Source organism: Agelaius phoeniceus, chromosome 6, assembly GCF_051311805.1.
Source record: "Agelaius phoeniceus isolate bAgePho1 chromosome 6, bAgePho1.hap1, whole genome shotgun sequence".
NCBI lineage: Eukaryota > Metazoa > Chordata > Aves > Passeriformes > Icteridae > Agelaius > Agelaius phoeniceus.
In genome coordinates this window covers 22,942,134-22,965,846 of record NC_135270.1, presented here as the reverse complement: position 1 = coordinate 22,965,846, position 23,713 = coordinate 22,942,134, and the positions used below count along the sequence as shown (strand labels likewise).

The 23,713-nt window shown below is 45.2% G+C and overlaps 1 long non-coding RNA gene across 3 annotated transcripts in view; it reads right to left on the bottom strand.

Annotated features, from left to right (window-relative positions):
• LOC129121596 (uncharacterized) overlaps nt 1–8,047 on the bottom strand; it is a 75,050-nt gene extending 67,003 nt beyond the window's left edge. The window contains exon 1 of one of the 3 annotated variants that reach the window (XR_013182759.1): nt 7,751–8,047. This is a non-coding gene — a long non-coding RNA (uncharacterized LOC129121596). The remainder of the gene's footprint in view (nt 1–7,750) is intronic. The other 2 variants (XR_013182748.1, XR_013182752.1) reach the window with 2 other exon arrangements.
• Between the last annotated feature and the right edge of the window lie 15,666 nt (nt 8,048–23,713).

Here is a 23,713-nt window from a genome sequence, read left to right as displayed (position 1 = left end):
CACCACCTGCAGGTATATGACCTTTCATCCATAGCTACTGAAGATGCCAAAGGGGCAGCCCAGTTTCTAACACATATGCTCCACATATTGAACTGTCCTCACTCTTGGAAATTTCCCTTTCAGACTCTGCCCTGATGGATAATGCCCCGCATTGGGGTACTACTATTTTTATTAATAGTAAAACATTAGCATGCACAAAATTGCTGCTCAAAACCAACTATGACACTTTAAAAGCAGTATACTTTGAAAATAAAACTATTTTAGTGGTATTCATAACTTGTTCGGGGTTTTGATCCAGCAAATTCAAACACCACCTCTTTCTCAATTTGGCTCTGCTGTAGTTTGACAGTTACTTCCTCAGAACTTGGAGTTCTGCTCACCTGTTAGCCATTCAATAAAATAATTGCTATAAAATATTCCCCTAACCCAGTCTTACTTCCACTAACATTTCAAGTCTGTTCTTGGCCTAGTTTACCCAAGCAGCTGAAAGACATGTGATATGTTCCAAACATAAGGAGAACAGAAGATAAACAGAAACAGAATGAAGTGCCACCAGGATATACTAGGATCTCACAAACTCACCTCATCTTTTTGAATAAAAGGTACAGGTTAATCAATAACTTCTACTAGTTAACTCTTGTTACAGGAAAACATAGAATGCAGAAGAAAGAGCAATAACATTGAAATGGAAATAAATTAGAGCAACATCTATTCAAGAATTTGCTGGTTTTTATAGGGGGTGGAGTATATGCTAGCGAAAGGACTGAGGAAGAGTAATTGCTAGTTAAAGCAGAGGATTAGAATCTAGATATTCCTCTTCCAGTCACAAATTTGCTACAACAAATATTGATCTGAAATTTCTCATGGAAAGGCTTTTTCCTTGAATAATTTTGAGGTCCTCAAATTTTAGATGAAGTGCCAATCACTATATGTTTGGCATATCTACTCATGAAATGAAGGTAAGACAATACTCACCTAAAGAGGATGTTCTTGAAGATATCTATAGCATTGAGATAATCAATAAAAGTCATCAGTAAGAAGACAGCAACATTATAAATAATCAGAGATTAGAGCATGCAAGGAAGCCAAAGGAGGAAAGGAACACTTTACCTCCAACATCAGAATGAGAAACTGCAGTACATTAGTAAAGAAAATCTCACCTGTGTCAGAAGATCAAGGATTTACTAAGACTTCAATTTATGGATCATTTTGAGAACCTAAATGCATATACCAGGACACCAATAAATAGACAACTTGTGCAAGTATCATCTTACAGAGATTGTATTAATAAAGACGTTGAACAGTTTGGGGTTGAAATGTCAGTATATGTGGGTTGCTTTGTCACCATTATCTTTTCTGTTTACATTATAGATATATAACATTGCTATAACATGTAGAAGGATAGAAACTGGATTTTCCTCCAATGGCTGCAAAATCAGGCCCTGGAGACATACTTCTGCATAACAGGGATGAAAAGAAGAAAAGTATTAGCATAATGAAGCTGGTGGAAGTACTAAGGTCTCAATATTGAGGATGATATCAAAAGAAACTCATATCACTTCTTAATAAAAGTTAAACCTATGGAAGAAATACAGTGAATAAGCATCATACTTCAGATACAAGGAGCATAACCTTTGAGGAATACTGCTACAAATTTGATGAGCCTTTACACTAAGATTTGATTTTCATTAGCCTTTAAAATGAAATTTGTCACAAATAAGACCCACGACCTTTAACATAATGTGCACATATATCTGGCAACCACCTTAAAGAAAGAGTTATAAACAAGACCAAAAGATAAGACAACACTTCAAGGTAAATTATACAGGAACTTGAACAAGTAGAAAATAAGAGAAGGCTGTGATGAAGAAATGCCAAAAATCTGTGTCAGTCTTTACCTCAAGCTATCCAGTATTACAGTCAGTGTGAGAGAATGGGATATGGGTAGGGTGGTATCAAACTAATTTAGGAAGAATTTATTTTCTGAGATAAAAAATCATGAAGCCAAAGGATCCATCAAAGAAAAAAAATGTCAAGTTCTCTCAAGGCAGAAGACAGGCAGGTGGGAAAAAGAAAATACATTAATTTAGCTTCATTTCTTAGATGGTGAGGTAAAAGACAAGGTGAGATGCCTAGGGTTATGAAGACATGGCCTTGTGAGCTCTTATCCTGACCTATGGTGCTCCTGTAACACTGTTCTTTGCTTGTTTGTTGCTTCTGATTTGTTCTTCCTCATAATGTAGTTCTATGTGGCTATCAAAAATTGCAACAAAAAATTGCTACTCAGCCAGGAAATGTAACACATATTCAAATAAGGACAGGGTGGTGATTTCATCATTCACTCTTCTACTTACCTTTTGGGGTAACAAAAAGTCTCAAATTCACACTGTTCAGTAGTCCTGGAATTCCTATCTCTCTGGACCCCCAAATTACAGAAATCCACATTCAGTAAAGCAGAAACATCTGGTAGTTTCCAATAGCATGAAGGAAAATTAAAACACAAATGGATCAAAAGATCTAGATCACATATGACTTTTTGTCTGAACATCTATTTTTGTCCTCAGTTAACATTTATGCACTGTGTGCTAATAGCAAGTTCAACCCTATAAGTGGCACCAAGATCCAAGCTGTTTGTGCTCAGATCCAAGCTGTGTTTTCTATGAGCAGTTTACAAATTAAGCCACTGGTTCCCTGACTGTGACTGGCAAACCATTGGTGTGTACAGAACTTGTGAAAGTCCCAGGAGGACCAGCTGGGCAAGCACCAATGGCTTTTACTTTCCCAGATGCTGGATCTTCTCAACAGAAACATGGTAGAATTCACATTCTTTTATTTTGCCAATAAGTGACTATGTCTACTAGTACATGGTGTTATTTGGTCATGAATTGGGAAGAGCTCATTCATGTGACTGGGCATTGGAGCAGAAACATCTATAAGTTTTTACTGCTAGACATGCTTCAGCTCCCCTAGGGAAAACTGTGACAGCTGCTGGACTAACAGCTATCACTGAGAAGACAAGACAAGCCATGAAATTCACAGGAAGAAGGACAAATTTCATTACTTGAAAGAGTATTGGCCCTTTAGAAAGCCCTCAGGAACACCACTGCCTTGCACACACCTGATCAAACCACTACCACTAGCCAATATATGGCAAACTGCAGGTAGGGGAACTACAGTGGTTCTCTCCATTTTGTCCCCTCCAAAGCACAGGATAGGCAGCAGCTCTGTCTGGTCCTTGCTGTGGCTGTCTGTACATCCTTTTAATGACAAGAGACATGTATTAATACTTACACAGCTCATGATGTGAACTGGATGGAGAAGTATCATACAGATCTTACTGAGTATTAGTAGAATATCTGGAGATCCATGGATGAGCAACAGAGAAGTGCAGGCTATTATCATATTGCTATAAATGCCTGCTGCAGAGCCAGGGGATGAAACCCATACAGTTATGCAAATGTCTCACAGATCACTGTTTTGTGCTGCTTTTGCAGTAATTGCAATTATTATGGGGCTATATGAACAGAGATACAAAGTCTGAATTACATTCCAGGTAATGATTTTCTGAGTAGTTCAAGGTTTGCATGTAAAAGCTATTCTGAGTTGTTGTTCAAGACTGAGAATGAATATTTAGCTAAATTTAGAAATGTGTTAATTTTTGTTAATGTTAATATTGTATCAGCTGATTGCTCCTTACATTAGCAACACGTCACAAGTTAAACTTTCAAACATGAGCTCCATTATCATATGTTGGCAATCTCAGATTAAGCTCCCATCCTACTGGATGCTGTGCAAATCCAGAATCAAAAAGTAAGAATGTGGAACATTCTAGCTGGGAGTCAACACTTGAAAACAGCATGGAGCATTAAAATAAAGCTGGATAGTTATTCAGGGGGGACAAAAAGTAAAAATAATGACAGATTGTGTCATTGTTACCTACCCATCTGTGATGTGACAGGTACTGGACAAAAGAATGAACAAGACTCAATACCTGCCCCATGAGGTTACAATTCAAATGGAAGGGCACAAAACAGAGTCCTGTGAAAAACAGAGGAAAATTACTTGTGTCCCAGCATGGTTTTATATTTTGGAATAGTTATATTTTGCAGAAATATTATTGTTCTATTATAAATTATATTATGGAGTTAACATATAATTTATATTATAAATAACAGTGTTTATATTGTGCAGATAATTTTGATAGGATTACAGAAAGTGACAGACAAGATGATAGACAGGAGACCTTGGGTAGTACAAAGAGAAGTGGGAAGTAAGCAAGCAGAAAGAGCAAGATGCATGGCCTCCACTCACAGTGGGAGTCAATGGGGAAGCTGGCTAAGTCTGAAAAGCAGGAAGAACTGAATCTTCTACACAACAAGAATCTGCAAGAATGTGATGCAATAGAGAAAATATGAGGGCTGAGACAATCTTTGAATCCTATTTGTGATCCAGGTATTTCAAGGGGAAAAATGTCAAAAATATCAAAAATACTCCAAGGAGTATGAGGATGAGTGGAGCCACTTGTCTTGGTACTAGGTTTTCAATTGAGAAAGCAGAGGTGAACTAACTGGGCAGTGGGACTGCACATAGGTGTCACTGAATTTTGGAGTGTCTTTCAGAGAGGTCTGCAGTGAAATTGAGAGAGGGCAGTCCTTCTGTCAGACAGTTTGTGGACTTGTGTCCTCTTGCTCATATTTCTATAAATTAAAAGGGAGTCCAAGTAAGAAACTGTTTTACTCTACCTCACCAGCACTGACCTTTTGTCCAGTCCTTCTACAGAATGCATAGTTTAGTAGAAGAAAGAGTTTTGCTTCTTGTGTCCAGAGTTTATAAGGTAGTGTGGGGTTGCCTCTCTGAAGGCTTTTCATAGGAAAGTGGTACTTTCATTGCCCATTTACTATGAAGAAGAATGTATCCAGATCTCCAGAGGTACTATGCAATTCTTGGTAAGACCATTTGGAGAAGTACTGTGAGAAGAAATACAGGATTTTCATCTATATGGCTGTCCACCTGACACTTAATATGCTGTATGGTGACATAAACAACCACCTTCTTAAATAAAAACTTCACTTTAGAATTGGTTTATGCAGTCTCCTTGAGATAAGTTGCATCACAGCACATAGTTTAACATGAGAAAATCAGGAGTAGCAGAAGACCATATAAACTGGGAGGAGTCTTAATAAGGAATATCCTTCTCCACAAGCATCTAAACCAACATAAGCATTTTCAGGATAAGATCCTGTGTTGATGCAGTCCTGTTCCCTGTTGGGCTAGGAGGAGATGGTAGTAGAGAGAAAGGACAGGGCAGAAAAAGAGGTAGTGGTTAGCTCTTTCAATACAAAGAATCCTTCTAAACCTGACATGAAAAGACGCAGCATCTGGAAAGCTGCAGGAGGGTAGATGAGCAGTGTGCAAGCTGGAGAATTCCCTCTATTGCACAAGCTATGCAAATGTAATTGTAGGCTAGAAAGTGCAGTGACTCATAGGTGAAGTGGATGTGAGAATATCTGGGTTAAAGAGAGTTTGTATGGAGAAGACCATGTGTAGGACCTCAGAAGTCCCCAGAGAGGAGGAAGTGAAAGGATTTTAATGAAAACCCATTACCGAGAGTCATCCTGCCACTGACTGCTTTCTTGAAGTGTCAAGGGAGGAACTCCTGAAGCTGTTTAAATCTGATGGCATTTCAAAACATTCAGATATCCAGATCAATCAAAGATTTGGGGGTTGGGATAAGGAATAGAGAAAAGAAAAGATGAAGCACAAGCCTCAGTAAACAAGGGGTGGGAACAACTTGAGGTTTTGCCAGAAGATGATCGAGATCATTGAACCAAAAATCAGAGGTGTTAATGCAGATAATGAGGGCACAGGTTGGACGCAAAATAGCACCCCGAGGTGATGCACTCCAGCTGCTGTAATGTTATATGGAGGAAACAAGAGAGTGGCACTGTCCTGTGCTGTTTCACCTTCTGCAGTCTCACTACTCAGATGACCCCAAAGACACATGCATCAAGGTTCATAGGAATAAAACACAGGATTTCCATGTTTCCCTAGCTGGACAGGCAAATGAGAGATGAGGGGTCAACAGATGGCAGTAGAGGTGATTCAAGTCAAAGTTAACTTGAGATCTCCATGTTTCTCTAAGGGAGGTGGACCAATGATGCAGCAGGCATCAGAAGAATTAAGTGTTGGATGTGTTCAAGACCAGGTTGGATAGGGCCTTGAACAACATGGTCAAGTGGGCAGTGGGGGGTTGGAACTAGATGATCTTTAAGGTCCCTTCCAACCCAAACCATTCTATAACTATGATTAAGAAATGAGTGCTTTGTTACCAGCAGCCCATTCTTGACAGGTCTGTCCTTCATGACAAGGGGTGAAAATAGTGTATGAGCAAATGTGAAGGGAAAATGCTGCCTCCTAACCACCTCACTTTTGACTTTCTCCACAACCTGCCATGGCTTTGACTTCCACTGCCACCTCACCCTTCTGAGGCACTTGGTCATCACCCTGCTGTTGCATGTTGTATCCCCTCTGAGGTCAGGCTACTTCATTGCTCTGCTTAGTGCCCTGAGATTCCTCAGAAGAAAAAGCACTGCCCAAGATGCGACACATTATCCACGTTGTGCCCTGTGTCAGTTGTCACAAGGTATTACTCTTCTGGTTATACAGAACTTGGGCAGGATCCTCTGAAGGGAAAAATATTTTCCACTGGTTAGACCAGTTGGTTCCTACAGCTACTTTGGAAACCTTCCCCTCAGACAGTTAAGACCATCCAACTTTTTCCAATTAAAAAACCTGCTTGAAATTAGTAATAAATCAAACCCACTCTTCTCAGGCAAGATATCTCTTGATAACCACGTTGAGTGTGGCAGCAGTAAAGAAAACCAGGATGTGCACCACAGATGGCTGCAGCCAAGGTGGAGACTAAGAATCAGTAGCTGCTAAACCCCTACTTCTCTTGAGCTAACAGTATCTGCAATTTGCAAGCCACCAAGAATTAACCAAGAATTTTGGCGTCTTGGCTTGAACATTGCAGAGCAGCAAACTTTGGAACCTGTAATTCTCTTTAATTTCTCTATAGATCAGCTATCAGAAATTACTATGTATAAAGATTTCCCTCTACAGGTGGTTAGAGCTTGTAACAGCCTCTCACAGCCTTTCCTGCATCACTTTAATTAGAATTTTGCCTCATCATTTACTTTGTTACTATTTTACCTATTTCCCCCCCCCCCCCCCCCACTATGGACTTTCAGTCTATTCCCAGTGGTAGCAAATTCTCTATACAAGAAATGTCAACTCCCTCCCATTCTCCTTAAGCTTCAACACTGCTGACTTTTACTCTTTCTGCAATTAAAATTTCATTTGCAAGCTCGTTTCCCGAGTGACTTGACGCCTTTCTTCTCCCCCCACCCCAAAATGTGACAAAATGAAAGTTGCAGCCTCTACAATAAGTGTGTGTGGGTCTTAAATGCATAGCTCCCTGCCTGCAGTTTGAGCTTGCAAACTAGCATGCTTTCCTGCAGGAACATCAAATGCACAGGACACACGACACGACAGCCTAGAGAACTCTTCACAAGGAGGGGGAATGCAACGCTGTCCAGTCTTTTCCAAGGCAGGCAGCCGAACAAATCAGAAAAGTCTACTTCTTGTAAAAGCATCTAACAACTGAAATCAGAAAACTTTGCAAAAAGCAAAAGGAAAACACCTGCACACACACACACACATACGCACACGCACGCACAGAGAAACCTACCTTGCAAAATCTTCTTCACTTATTTTTGTATGCAAAGAAAAAAAATCAACAAAGCAAAACAATCCCCAAACAAAACAAAAAAAAATAACTCCCTCCCCTCCAAAACTGCTTTCTCCTCTTCCCCACGCCTTAGCTGGATTTCTAGGGAATTTGGGGACTGGTGGGAAGAGCCGAGGGTGGAGGGGCTATATAAATAAACTAGAGCGTTTCTAGCTGTGTATCGCGAAAGGCTGTGGGTTTCGCGTAATGTGTGCCTGCACTCTTCCAGGAGAAAGGCAAAAAAAAAAAAGAAAAAAAAAAAAAAAGAGGGAGAGGAAAAAAAAAAAAAGAAGCCAGTTCGTGTTCAGAGCCTGACTTGGAGACAGGGAGAAGCAGCAGCCCCCTCCTCCCCTCCCCCGCCGCCCCGCCGCCCCCCCGCCCCGCCGCCCACGCACCACCCCCGCACCGCCGAGCCCGGCACCTCCTGAGCGAGTGCGCGGGACGGAATCGCTCGGCCCCCGCCGCCCCGCACCCCGCCGCTGCTATTTATAGCCCGCGGGCCCGGCCGGCCGGCGGGCACACGCGTGTCCCTGCCTGCCTCCCTCCCTCCCTCCGGGTGCGTGCACAGCCACAATAACGCTGCCTTTCACAGGTAGCGAGGGTGGGCTTCTTTTCCACCACTCTGCTTCTCACCGCAGATTTTTTTTTTTTTTTTTTTTTGGGGTGGGGGGGTGGGAGGTGACTGCCACAGCCCCCGAGGGGCGTGAGGGGCGGGGGGTGGCCAGGGAGGCGGCGGGGATGTGTGCGGGAGCCGGGCTGCTGGAGCGGGCTCCCAGCCCTTGGCTCCCGGTAGCACAGTCAGTTCCTCCAGTGTGTGCTATTGACCTGCATTGACGTCATTGCGTCATTAGGTCTCCCTTAGAAACACTGACTTTCAAAAATAGTATCAAATTAATTCAACTGGCAGAGAGAAGCCACTAGCTGGAATGAGCCATAAAACTCCAGAATCTTCAGCCTGGCTTTGCTGTGCCAGCCCACCCCCCTCCCCCCAGCCCCCCCAGCCAAGCGGGCAGAAATCAGATTGTATGGAAAATACCACCGATGGAATAAAAAAAGAGAGAGAAAAAAAAAAGGAGGGGGGGAAGAGGGAGACTAAATTAGATTGCAAACCCTAGACCAGCCTCTCTCCCTCTCTTTCCTTTCTCTCTCCCCTCCTTTCCCTTTTCTGATCTAAAAATATCCCCCTTGCTTGAGCTGACTGCGGTATCTTTTGTGTTGCATCTTTCTGTTTTTAGCCCTTGCATGAGGCATTGAAGGGTGGCCCGCAAGAGATCAGAAGCACAAGATATTGATCTATCGATACCCTCTGGGGCCAAGAATTAATTTTAAATGAAAGAGCTGCACCTTGATTTTGGCAGTGGGTGGGTGGGCAGATGACAGGGGTTATTTTAGGATACCATTCACATTCTGTGAAGCCGCAGCTTCCACTTTCTCCCTCTAGATTCATTTTAAAAATATCTTTCCTTCCTCACCCCACCTCTCTCACGTGGACCTGTGGGCAAGCACATGTCACCCCCATTCATACAAACACAATGCAACGGAGCAGCGGTAATTTGCAGAGATGGTACATTCACAAACAGCAACCCAGCCGCTTTAATGCAGGTTGATTTCACAGAAAGGACACCGCAGCCCAGAGGAATTTGATTAGACTGGTGACTTAAATTTGCAAGCTGTTTATTGGGTTCCTTATTGTCCTCATCCTAAGTTAGCAAAACTGATTTAATGTATCTCTCTCTCTTCCTTTCTTTAAAAAAAAAAAGTAGGAGAAAAATTCCATTTACACTGTAGATGGTAGACCTAAATCTTAGAACCAGTGGTAAAGGACAGTAAAAAACATTGACGGTGATCAGCTTTTGCGTGCTTTGCATCAAGGCACACGCCCATGGCCAGATACAGCTGTATCTATCCATGACCTACACGATGCAGAGCTGTACATCCATGCCAAATAGCAGACCTAATCCTGCAATGTTCACAATTCAGGAGAGTGAGGATTTGGGGTATTTTTTTTGCATTGGTGAAAATATTCAGAAACAGAGGCACAGTGCTAGACAGTAATAATTTGCAAGATCAGGCCATAAATAGGGCTCTAGCCCTGCAAACATTTATTCACGTGCCAAGTGTTAAGACTGTGACTAATCTAATTTGAGATCAAGGGGATTACTCATAGTAGTAACATTTAACTCATGCATGTTTGCAGGATCAGGGCCTAAATGATTAATCACCACTGCAGCTAGGCACTTTTGGGTACACCATTTATTACTTACAATACTTCAGCACCGTATACACTCGGAAGCATCCTGGAGAGTGTGCATTGCTCTGCTCTAGTAAGGAATGAGCATCATATTCTGCTGAATGAGGAAGTATACAACACACCCCAATATTCTTGATATGCTTGATCTGATTTTTGCAATACTGATGAACGTCCCAGAGGCCCTGGCTAAAACCACTTGGAGCAAATTTGGAGTCATTTGAGCTAGAAGTTGTAGATGCACAGCCTGCCTGAGATGGGCATCTCACATGTCATTTGTGTGCACAGAGGCTCCACTCTTAGTTCTGCGGGAGAAATAAAGACTGAAAGCAGGGCCATTGTATGAATCATTCATTCATGCATTCATTCATCTTTGTACTACTATTATTATTGTTGTCATCATCATCCTCATCATCGTTTTGCAAAAGATGTTTTGGCCAGTGGTCTGTTCCTTGATATTCATTTCTGCTGGTGCTCAGCACCAGTGATGACACTCTACTTCAAAGGTGATTGACCTTTGACCTTAGGTCCTCACATGAGCTTGTGGCAAACTATCCAGTCAAAGAAAGTGAGTTGCACGTGAGAAGAAAGATGTGCTGAGGCAAGAAGGTTTCCAGGCAGCTTGCTGGGAAAACAACTAAGTGACCCACGTGGATCACAGGGTGCTGTGGTCTGTTGGCTAAACCTGAGCAGCACCCGTGCACTGGGCAGGTGACTTCTCTTGACAGCTTTTGGGAACAGAGTGATAAACATGCTTCTCATGTTTTACAAGAGCTCCTTTTGTCCAAACCCCACTATCTCTGGTTTTAACCAACATTTGTGTGTTCTCTAAAATAAACAGTCCAATGTTGTTTTAGAAACATAAGTAGTCAGGAAAAATCAGTAATGACTTACTGAGGGAACATAGAAGACAGTTAAAAACAACAGGATTAGGTTACCTGGAGCAAGGAAAGTGAATGCAGTCGAAGAAAAACAAGCAATTTGGTCATCTACTCCAACAAGTCACTGACAAGAAATCCCTTTAGCACAAACTATTCTGAAGTTTCTAAATTTTTTATGTTCTGGAGGGAGTGGACAGAGGGAAGCCATGTGCACTGGCTGAAGAGGGGCAGGGTGGGTTGGCTGGATGCAGAGGGAAGAGAGGTCTGGAGGAGAGCAGAGGAAGGAGAGGATAGGATTCTGGAGGCACAAAAGCAATTAGAGTGAGTGGGTTAGAAGACAACAGGAAAAAAAAGCAAGGGAATAGAGCTGGGGCCCTAGCTCAGAAGTATGGTGAAAGGCCTGGTGCAGAATGAAGGCCAGGTAGGCAGTTAAGAGTACAAATTAGAAACACTTCCCATTCCCCTCTGTTTTAGTGCAGTAGAGGGGAATTTTGCTGGGCATCAAGCCTGTCTCTAGCCAGAGCCACCTGGTGTTGTGCAGACATTGTTTTCCTTCATGTGGCACTTTTGTTTGACAAAGAATGAGTTTCTGAATTTCCAGAGCTGTAAATCCCCTTCCCAATGCACCAGGAGCAGCCTGGGGCTGTCCCTTGCCTCTTGTCCCTTGTGCTGCCATTCTGTGCATGGTACACCCACACCTCAAACCACTGCCATGCTCTAAGTTTCCCATAGATATGTCAAATAACCTCCAAGTGTGATGTGGGAAGCAGAAGGGTAAAGTTGGGATGGACATGTGGGAGGAAACAAGGGAGGAGAGCTGCCAACAGAGCTGCAAGGAGAAGAAGGGAAAGGTGTCAGAAGGTAGGAAGGTACCAAGTGTGGGTGCAATGAAAGAGATTTCAGAGGACCTGAAGCACTGTAGGAAGTAAAAAGAACCCAAAGGAATATGGTAGATGAAAGCAGTGAAAAATAATGTGAGAAGTTGATCAACTTCAACCAACACCCATACCTCACAGGGCTTTGGGGCACTTTGTTTCAGGTCTCCTGCTTGTCATATGTGCTCTCTTCACATTTATCCTCTCCACCTTTCAAAGTGTAGTCAGTGGCCAGGCTACTCCACAGTCCTTCCCTCGCTCCTCTTTGGAGCCTCTTGCTGGTACCTGCAAACATAGGAGCATAAAGAGGAAAGTGGTGTGCAAGACAGTGAAGGAAATCCAGTGTGGGGACCTGGGCTCTCAACGTGGAAAGGATTGGGTTTTTCTAGGGGTGTGTATGTTTATGTGAACTGAAGAAGACTCGGTATGACTTGGTATCCCCAAAACTTTGCTTAGAGGAAATTAAATTTCCTTCATTACCTTTCAGGAAGTAGAGAAGCAGAGGATGGGTGAAAGCAAGCAAGGAAACTGAAGAGACCCAGAACTGTGTTGCATACATTGCTTTTTGCAATGAGACCTCAACTCTACCCTCTGGGTGCTGTGACACAGCAGGGCTCTCACCTGCCATTGCATGCACACTGGAAATGAGTATGGAAACTTCTGGACAGAGTCTGATGTCTCCCTTGATGTGGCAAAGCACAAGGCAAGGTCACACAAACAAATGAGTGCAAGCTAGGCTTGGCCACTGTTTGAGTGCTGAGTCTACATATATCACATAAAAAGATGCATTGACTTTTCCCTTTCTATACAGATTCCTTCAGTGTAATGGCCTAGTTGACCTCTCCCAGTGACTAGGAGATCACACACAAGGCTGCAGACAATTCCTGCAGACACATTGGCCAAACCTCTGCTGGTGAACCAAATAACCCACTCACCATCTCTCAATGTAGACCTTGCAGTGTATCACGATATCAGCTTTCCCAAGCTACTCTGACAGACAATCAATACAGCTACAGTCAACACAGTTAATACACTCAGAATAGATGCAGATAAATGCTGGATTTCCAATTTGTTGTCTGTGATTCTAATAATAGCACACCCAAAGAGAGTGTCTATTTATTAGGCTCCTCAGTTTTTGCCATGCCATTTCCAGGAGCTAATGCTAGCAGCTCACAGTTAAGATTGTGTTGGGAAAGGATATTTCTTTTAATGTTTCATTGTTGACTTCTTAGGTGTTGCAGTCCTATGACTTTTGGAATTTTCTAGAAGAGCAGGGAGTTACCACACCACCTGTGCAGCAGCAAATGTTGTAAACATTAAATAATAGTGAAAGGAGGCAGTTCAGTGCACACAGTGCTATATGGTTCAGTATAAGAGAGCGTGCTGTACACAAGGAGATTGCAGTCTAAATGAGGAACTGCACAAAGAAGAGCAATTAGAAGAGAGGAAGAAGGATGGACAAAGTAAGCTACCAAATTTCACTGTGGGTGGGACAGATCCATCTTGCTGTTTTCAGCTTTTAAATCAAATCAGCGTCTTGTATTTAAAGATTGTTAGTGATTACTGCAGGAGCTTCAGTCCTGGAAGAAGAACCAAGAAATCTGGTTCATGGCACATGGCTTTAGGGGTATTAGAGGCCACAGGCTACAGAGAGCACGCGGCTGTGTCTAGCCTCAAGTCAAAGGAAGATGTCTTTTTTCCCAAGTGTAGGAGGATTACCCTTGGAATTTGATGTCCAAAGGAAAATTTCTGGTCTGCACAAAGTGCAAGGAGTGAGATGGAGGATTTATCTGGAATTTAGCAAAAGCAAAAAGTACTACAAAAGGCCTAACAAATTGGTAATATGGTGAGAGGTGACTGTCCTGCATCTCACCTAACCAAACATGTCCCAAGGGCAAGCTAGGCTTCCCAAAGCTTTGCCCATGCCACACACAGAATGTTGAATGTTGTGGTGTCGCTGTCAACATATGAATTAGCTTCTGAAAGAGACTCATATGCAGCAGCCTTGGATATGACATCCCAGGCTTTAGGCTGAGTTTGTTTCTGCTGATTTATCTAAAACATCTTATCATACACACATGCTACTGTTTTGCCAGAGGATCTTACATGACAGAAAGCCCTTTGCAGGTTTATTTCTACCTCTGCTGCATTGTACTCAAAATTTTCAGACATGCCATTTTAGAAAACTCATTGAAGACTTAAATCTGTTTCAGACTACAAGTAAATCCAGCTGTTTCCCCTCATCTTTTTCTTTTTTTTATAAAACCTTGCAGTACCTATGTCTTGCTTGTTCCTGTGCAGAGGCAGAGATGGACACAGAGGGAAATGTTACCTTCTGATCTGCATGATGAGGGCATTCCCTGCCTATTTAAAATGAGGAAGGCTGAATTACTGAAGTTAAACAATGGTGGCTGTAGGCCTGGTCCTCCCATGCCTCATTACTTGAGGAGGCGTTCCTTGTGACACACGTTTGTCACTATGGAGTAATCCAGTATCTCCCCTCCGCATGCTGTAGGGACAGCATCGGTACTTCTCCTTACTGCCTGGCTTTCCCCTTCCCCATCCCCATCAAAGAAAGGAATGGGAAGTGGGAAATAATCCAGGGAGCAGGACAAGACTCACTGTCTGCAAACCCTGCCCCTTGTTTCAGCACGGTCTGTAATGACTGGTGAAAGAGCCCTTGACTGGTCACAGCCCATGGTGGGTGGAGGTCTGACAGCATTGCCCAGACACTTGGAAGGGAAGGGTTGCAGAAGGAGGGCATGGGCACACAAGGCAGGCAGAATGAGGGCTGTCTTCCCGATCCTGATATCGCTTAGGATCATCCTGATAAATTCACTTTTGTCAAATTCATTCTTGGCTGAACTCCATATCCTGGAAATTTATAAACTGACTCCCTGCACATCTGGCTCCATTTTGGATTGAAAATACTCTAAACTCTAAAAAGCCAGTAAACCATTTGTGAGGTGACAACTTATTGTGAGGTCCTCAGACAGGAAAGCTTCTGTTCATCTCATATTTTCTTTTATCCGTTTCATTGGGAAATTTGCTTGAAAGCAGGACTTTACAGTGGTCTTTAGCAGTTCCTAGTGCTTTAATTCATTAGAGTACTCACACACACCTGAGACCATAGAAGGGCTGGGCTAAAGCATTCCCAGGGGTCCATGCTTTCTGTTCAGTGCTCAGTCCCTCTCTCTTCCTTCTACACTGGTTCCCATTTGGTGAAACCACCCAAAGTGGTGAAACCACCCTAGTGCTCTAGGGCAGAAAGAGACAGCAAAAGGTGGGGAACTTACATGGTGAGGATGGGTTCAGCCACACCTGGCTAGGAGGTGGATGTCAAGTTTGCTTAGAAATAAATATTCTGCTTGTAAATATGCTTCTTAGCCATTAGCCTCCTCTACTGTCACCTAGTGAAGGAATTAAAAATGTTTGGTAGCTGAGAGCATTTGCTCTCAGAGCATTTGCTACAAAACCTTAAAAAACTAACAAGGCATTCCCAGAACCAGCTCGAGCCTGTGCCTATCACTAAGATGTTGCTGGCTTTAGAGTTGCTGCTGTCATTACTTTCAGAGGAATCTGGGAGCAGAATTAGGCTCCCTGACTCTCCCTCACCAGAGCTCCCTGCTTCAGCAGGAGAGAGGCACAGAGAGACCCCAGGTGCCCTTTAGACCCCCACCACTTCTCCCTATCTTTCTGTTTCCCTGGGCACAAGCCCCCCGGCCAAAGCTCCCCGTCACTACCCGTGTGTTCTCCAGCAGCATTAACTTATGCACACACCATTCACCAATTGTTCAGCTTTTTTTGTCAATGAAGGCACATTTTATGAATTAGAAGAGCACATGCCCCCTTGTGGCTTGACTTCGCTCCCTGCTCCACACCGCCAGCCCCCTCCGCACCCCGGCGGGGGGACTCGGGCACGGGGAGGCTTCGCTCGAACCTGCACCGAGGTTAAAAATAGCCCACGGTACCCGAAGAGATGGCCGGGGTGTTTAAAGGATGAGCTGGAACGACAGCATGCAAAGAAAGACAGAAAAGGAAAAGAATTAAAAAAAAAAAAAAAAGAAAAAAAAAAAAGAAAAAAAAAGCAGTAGCTTGAGCAATAGGGGGATATCTATTTCTACAGGGTTTTAAGAAGGGTTTAGTTAATTGAACCAAACTCTGACACAAATGCAAAGTGCAGTCTCCTGCTCATCCATGGAGCAGGTACAGCACAGCAAATGGCTTCTGCCTGACCTATATGGCTCAGACACTCGCTAGAGAGCGTGAGTGGAGCTGATTCTTCACAGCCTTTTCTCTCCTCACCCTTTCCAGTCCCTAACACAGGATTTTCTGGGGTCGACTATGGTAGCAGTTTAATCACAAGAACCAGTTTTACTGAGAATGAAATTAATCCCATGACCTAATTCACAGAGGGACTCCTGAGAGGATCTGGGTACAACACTTTGATTTGGGAAATACAGGACCAAAGACCAGAGGAGAAGAAGCAAGACTGACAGTGCATAACCCACCCATGGACCTCATTTGCAATCAGGGTCACATCCTGCAGTTGTTATTCATGGCAAAACCCAAAGAGATGAAGCCAGAACAAACCTCCAAAAGCCAGCAAGAGCCCTGGCATCATGAGTTGTGGGATTTCTGTCTCTGGGATTGTGTCTTGGGTTAGGAACTAGGAATGCCAGAGATCCAATTCCAGCTATCATATCACTCCTTTCCTGGGAAAGTCTCTGTGAAATGAGGATTTAGTTCTCCACCTCCTGGGGGCTATGTGGCTGAATTATAGATGGTGGAAGGTGAAAAGCAATAAACAAGAAAGCAACCAAATTGCTAGCATGAGGGAAGAACAGGTATTAATGTAATTACGAAAAATAAAATCTTTGTTTCTGCAAATGTGGGAGGGAGTGCTGTCTTATGGTTACTGGAGACAGGGAGAGGCAGGACTCCTGGTCTGCAATGCTGGCATGTATGCAGCAGTCAGAGTCAAACTAAGTACTCAGGGCAGTTTGATCCTTACTTGCAGTTGCACATTCTTTGGTCAAGGATTTCCCTGTTACTCTGGAGGGAGTACCTAGCACTGTGGCGCCCATGGCTGGTATCGTGAGGGGGTTGGATACTAGACATAAACCACACAGACACACTTGTGCATGTGTATATTTGCAACCCTTTTCAGTGTAACTGTGTGTCTACATCATTAAAAACATTTTTGGGTTGGTATCTTACCTTTATATCTGGAAACACAAAGACCTTGATCATGATAAGGGCTTCTGAGAATGGACATAATAAAAGTTATAAATACAAACAGTAGTGGGTGTTATGAATGACCTTTGTTTCCTCTGCCTTAGACAGAAAGCCTTGTTTTCCAGTAAGGCTTACACAGTCTTATATAGCTTGTGGGATGTTTTAGTTCATGTGACTGTCAGTTTAAAATACTTGTGTGGAATATTTCACTTGAATGCTTTCCACCTTCTTCTCTCATACTTTGCAACACAAGTTTCTTCTCCTGAGTGAGCAGAGTGTCTCTAATACAAGCAGTGGTAGCTAAACCTGAAATTGCTGTGTATTCTCCTTCCTTGGTCTTGGTTCAAAACATTCAGTCTAGCAAATAAAGCCCATTCACACGTGGGGAGAGCTAAGCCAGTAAACTAGATCTCTCTTTCCTCCTCAGAAATGCAGAAGAAAGCAGCTTGCTAACTTATCTTTCCTGGGCCAAGGGGCCAGCTCCTTTGGCTCCCAAAATGAGAAGGGGACTCAACACTTGGTGAAAAACTTGTCATTACTGCCTGTTCACAGGAGCAAATCACCAGGACTGCATCCTAAATTTCTTCAATATGCTTTTCAAAGGTGAAACACACAAGATTCTATCCAGGAGAGAGCAAAGAGGCGTTTGTCTTACTAGATTTGTAGCTCCTGTTAGAAATGTCTGGAGGGTTACTCCAGTTAGCGAGGACATACTAAGGATACAATATAGCCCAAATTATCCTTGGTTCTCTGTGCTACAAAGACATCAATTCCACTAAGTTGGTTGTGTCATGCCCAGCGAGCCCCCATCAAACTGACCTGATACAATGGGAGCTGGTGGTGATCAGGGCTAACTCCAAAGGGCACTAGGAGCTCCCACCATCGCTGGTTGTTTGCTGGGGTCCAGTCCTGCTTCTGTGGCCACCACCACTCCCAAGCACAGTGCAGAGGGTGCTTGTTCTTGCTCACCACATTTGCTCTGGTGTGGTCCAGGGACTTTGACCCCTGTTTGGCTCATCTGGGGTGGGTAAGATGAGAGTCTCTGCCTACCCATGCTGGGGAGGCTCTGAAAAGGAAAACTGCTTCCCCCTGCCCGCGTCTCTGGCACACCTGGTGGTGCCTGAGAGGGTGAAGCTCTTCAGGTCTTTGCATCGATGCAGCCTTAAACAGGGAGTGGGAGGAAGATGGCTGGTGATGGGCTGCAGAGCTCTTTGTACTGACGTTATTTCTGCATGACAGAAATTATGAATCCAGGTGGTTCACTCCTTTTGGACCCAGCGTTGGAAGAGTGAATGGTAAGAAAGCACCTTATAAACCAGGCAAGGTTACAGGTACAGAGGATAAAACTGTCCTATCCATTTCCCTGGTGTAAACCCCTGTGGGGTCAGAGCAGTCATATTGCCAGAGTTACTTGAGCCCACTGCAGCTACAGATGTATTTTGTATTTTACCTTCCCTCTTTTTCAGTTCCTTGTCACAGTGGGGATGTGACTGTTTGAGTCAGGCAGGGCCGGCAGCCTGCCGTGCCTCGGGAATGGAGGTGGGCAGAGGCACGAAGCGCCGGGGCCGGCGGTGGGGAGGTGGGCTGCGGCGGGGAGCATATCCTGCCCTCAGCCGGGTGACTACATTTACCTTGGGGATGTTCGGGTTTGTAACGGGGTTGTTTGGAGTTATTCGCCCCCCAGCACGCAGGGCTTACGTGCCTGTGCCTAAAAATAGAGTGGAGCTCGGCAGGCCCTCAGTGCCGGGAAGGAGGGCAGAGGCAGCGCTGCCCCAGCGCGGCGGTGCCGCAGGGCGCGGAGCGGAGCGTGCCGCTGATGTAACCGCGTGTGTCCGGGCCAGGGCTGGGATGTGTGCCGGCTCCGTGCTGTGTGCGGGGCTCACGTGGAGCCACTCCCGCAAGGTGGTGGTGTGGGGGTGCCTGGGGCACGAGGACGCGGGGAGGGGGCCACCCGGGCTCTGCTCCCCCGGAGGGAGCAAGGGGCGGGGGTGCGGCTAAGCTGCGCTGAATCCCCTTTAAAAATCTGCAGTTTGGTGCCTTACTGGGTTTTATTTCTCTCTCCTGTTCCTCTCTAGCCCTGGAGTTCTGTAGTAGCCCTGAATTAGCATGTCACGTGTATGGCATGTGGAAATGAATCAGGGGCATGTGAGGAGGAGGAGGACGCCTGTGTCTGTGTTTGCATCCAAGGATCTCCTCTCACTCTGTGTTTGCGTAGGTGTCTAGCTCCCTTCTCCCTCCTCCCATCCCTGCCTGCCTCTCTCTCCCTGCCTCCCTCTCATCCCTCCATCTGGCCAGCCCAGCTCTCCCTGCCAGCTCAAGCAATACCTCAGGCAGAAACTGCAGCTTTTTCCCTGCACCCCATTAGAAAAATGGGGTGGCCCTAAGCTCTGGACATGTACTCAGGGGAGAGCATGAATGCACACACACTCCCAAATCAACTCTCCTTCCTGCTCTCCACCTTCCCTGGATTTTTGCTCCTTAGTCAGCACCTCAAGACCTGCAGACTGCACCAAGGGCAAGATTATTAATGCTAACAACAGAGCACAGCCGCAAACTGAGCCCCAGAGCTGCCTCATCAGTGGGTACATTGCCCTCACCCCCCTTTTAGGGAACTGCCACCAGCACATCTGCACATAAAACCAGGCATGAATCAAATCCACCCATGAACAGGGAAGGGAAAATGTCCCCAGTGGGGCATGGGAAGCAGGCAGGATCCCCAGGGAGAGGGGCCAGGCATGGCAAGGGGAGCTTAGACTCAGGGACAGCTGAGGGAGCTGGGGAGGAAGCACTGAGACCCTCCTGGGGGTTGCCACACATATGCCATGGTTCTGACTGTCTGCTCCAGCCAAGGTCAGAGCTTGGCACCCCAAAAAGGGGATGATGCCAGGGAAGAGTTGGGAAGCACCCAGTCCCGAGTCAACAGGCCACATAAGCCCAGAATTCCCAGACCCATTTATGACTCTCACTGGACTTGCTGCCCCCTCCCATTGGGACAAACTCCTCTTTTTTTGAGATTCTCCCTCTGTACTGGGTGAGATGGGATGTTTCTGCATCTCCCCAAAAAGGCAAGTCTCACTCTGACTAGCTCCCAAGTACTCCCCCAGGCAAAGGTTGCCTCAAGACGGTTTCATTCAAAGCCCCCATACTAACCAGGAAATAGCTACCTGACCAAATGTCTTCCAAAACAGCTTCTGTCAAGCACTGGAGACAGCTGTCCTTGTCCACCTCCCCCTAGCTCCTCTCCACCTTGCATGCCATGGTCCCCCACTCTGCACACCTCCTCTGCTCTGCTCCCTGCCCCTCTTTGCCTTCCAGGCTTTCCACTGCCCTCCTCTCCCTGCCCGGGTCCCTGTGCCCTGCCCTGCCCTGTGGAATGCCCTGTCCTGTCCCCCCCCGGGGGCTGCTGCTGCTGCTGCTGCTGGCAAGGTGCAGCCTGGTGTGGCGAGAGGCTATAAATAGCTCCGTAAGCTCCACTCTCACTGACACCGTTTGGACAGAGGATGGAAAAATAAACAAAGGAAACTCCAGGCTCCAAGCAGCAGCTACATTCCTCATGCTAAATAATGTCAGATTTTCCTCCAAGGTGTGTGGGTAATATACAGATCGGCACTGGGGGGCTGGGGGGGGGAGCAGGAATCAAAACAAATTATACACACCCAGTGCATGTCAATATTTTGGTCCCTCTCATTCTGCCTTGTAGTAGTTAAGCACACACAGATTGCCTATATTTAGAAAAGGGTATATTTTTAAATACTCTGAAATGGAGATTGTTTCCATTAATAATGATGGAGCACATTGGAGGAGGCAGACCTGGTGAGGAGCTGTCGAATGTTGCTTTAGTGACATATAGAGGCCCGAGAGATAAAGGACAGGGCAGGAGCAGAACAAATATTTTGAAATCAAGCAGTGATTACTCTGAAGTTTGCAGTTGTGTTGCTATTTTTACACAGGGGGCTGTTTGCACGGGGAACTGTGCTGTTCACAGTTCCCTGGTGCAGAGACTCAGACAGTGGAAGAGGAATTATACTATCAGGGGTTTATTTTATTTTGTGGGTTTTTTCCTTTTTCTCCCCTTTTTTTTAATTGAGGACAGAACATACACTGCAGCAGAAGGGTTCAACTCAGAATGGATGAAAGAAGGGATGGACACAGGAAAAAAACAGCATTTATTGCCCAATTCTAGGATGCTAACTCAGCCTTGCTTAGGAAGGGCAATGACTGAATTTTAACAAAATCCTTTTTTTTCCCCTTCAGCCTGTCATTCTCAAAATAGCCTCTCCCAATCTCAGTATTCCTACAAGGATATCTGAATAGTGAATTCTCATTTATGTTATGGGAGGAAGTAAACAACCAAATAAGATCTTCACCATAACATGTGAGGAGCTAGACATGCTAGGTATTAAGAGGCTGCCCAAGGACCTCAGGATGTGAAAAGAGAAAGAAAAGAAAAATAAAATAATAAAGACAAAAAGAAAAAGCCAGTTGCACCTACTTTATAGCTGGGTAAATAGAAGTTGAGTGACTTACCCAAGGCTGTAGAGATAGTCTGTGTCATTGCTGGGACACAAAGCCAGTTTTTCTGTCTTGGGACAACATTCTTCATATGATCAAGAAGGTGCTTCCATTTTTTTCTCCTAGATGTTTCTGCTTAGCTACTTCACAGGCAGGAGGATGTACAAAAGCAGAAATCCCAGCAATCTTCCTATTAGTCTCTCATGGAGGGACATGTACTAACCAGAGCTGCCCTCCCCATTGAGTGTCCAGCACGGTGAGGGGAGGCAGCCTCAGCAGCCTCCAAGGCCCTCTCTTCCATGTTGCAGTCACTCCTGTGCTCAGTCTGGCTGCGGTGAGTGCACGCCTGGGGCTCGGGGTGACGGCTGCCTGTGGTCACTGCCCGGCCCTCCTGCTGGTAGGGCTGCCCAGGAGGGTGTCCCTGCTCCTGTCCACTGCTGAACTGAGTCAGCCTACTCCAAAGCTTCCTCACTCCTGGGGAGGAGAGGTCAGAGGAAGCTCCAGCATAGCTCTTCAGACACCTAGAGCAGGGAGCTTAGCGCTTCTCTCCAAGGGCTGTCCTGGTGACACTGGGGAAATCCACTCCTGAAGGGCCATGACCTGTCTCCTATCTCCCCCTCCTGGCCAGGGTTCAGCCCCTCTCCCCAGCCATGCCACATGGGGAAGGTCATCCTCCTCTGCAGCTGCCCAGTGTGGAACTGATCTTCACCAGCTATGGCAGTTACCTAACTTATCAGATCTGCACATGCAAATATACTCCCAGTCTCCTGGGAAAACCCATTCATGCACCAAGTTTTCCTCAAACTTGCATACAGAGGGAACAGATATAACCTAACAGGTAGGAAAGCACTGGGACCAGATATTCCTGAGGCTTTCTCTTGCTTCTGTCATGACCTGACCTGGGCAAGTCATGCTCCCTTACCCAGCAGCATAGAGCAGGAGTAGCTGGGGTAGTCACAGGGTGAGATTAATCAGTGACTTGTAAATGCTTCTAAGCTCAGAAAAAAAATGAAAGTTAGGTGATGGAAGATGCTGAAAAGTTTGGGACTGTGGGAGAGCTCCTAATCAGAGTCTTTTTTAACCTTCCCTGCACACACAAACTGGGAAAGGACACTGCTGGGAAAGGACAAAGCCCTTTCTCACCTGGTCTTCACCAACATCAGGGTGAACCTCAAGTTGTCAGATAGCTTAAGAGGATCATGGTAGTTTTTTGGCTTTATTATTTTTTATCTTGGAGTGTTCAGCCCACAGCTTTTCTCTCACAACTTTCTTACAAACAGATATAGTGAAAGGCAACAAACTGAGCTGCCTCCTTTCTCCAGAGGGAGAAGGGTGGATAGAGGTGGGCATATCAGGCTAAGCCTACTACACTTGCTGAAAAAACTTCCCTTGAAATATATGTGTGGAGTTCAAATCTATCTTCAGCTAAACCTTTGAATCAAAAATAAGTCGACAGCCTCATTCCGCCCATCTGATGCACAGGCGGCACACCCCACACACAGGAGCTTGGGATTTGGGGGAGAAGCAGTGGAGGGATTCCCATTAAGGAAACCCCGCTCACTGTCTGCTCTGGTAAGATGCGGGGGAGGGCTCCTCTCCTTCTCAGCGATATGAACATGAGATCAGTTGCCTCATGGTTGTGTAACGTCCTCACTCATTTGATAATTCGTGTGCTAGTCCCATTTAGAGCCAGCAAGAAGAAACCCCTTCTTTTGGGAATTAGGGGCTAAGGACTGCTGCTGAGCAATGTCACTGGGCTTGTGTTCACAACTATTTGTCTTGCACCTCATTGAAACTCTTCCCTCTTCTAGGTTTCCTCTCCAAGGGAAATAGCTGCTTCACCTGAGATTGGAGGTGGGAACCAGCTAGCACAAGTAGCTAACTATGTGTGTTGTGCGACTCCCTTGGGGAACTGGGGGTCACAACGTGGGAACTGAATGGATTTGACCTTTTAGCACAACGCGGTTGCAATGTCAGCATGCTGGTAAAGAGTGACGTAGCATAGGAGACCAGCCATTTCTGGAAAACTCATCTTGAACTTCCGACCTCCCTCTAGTCTGCTCCTTGGCAAGAGAGGATGAGATGGACCCTGGTTTTAAACTATGGCAGGTTACCAACTTCTGCAGTTGTGCTATAGCTGTATCTACACTATCACAGGTTTGGAAGTACA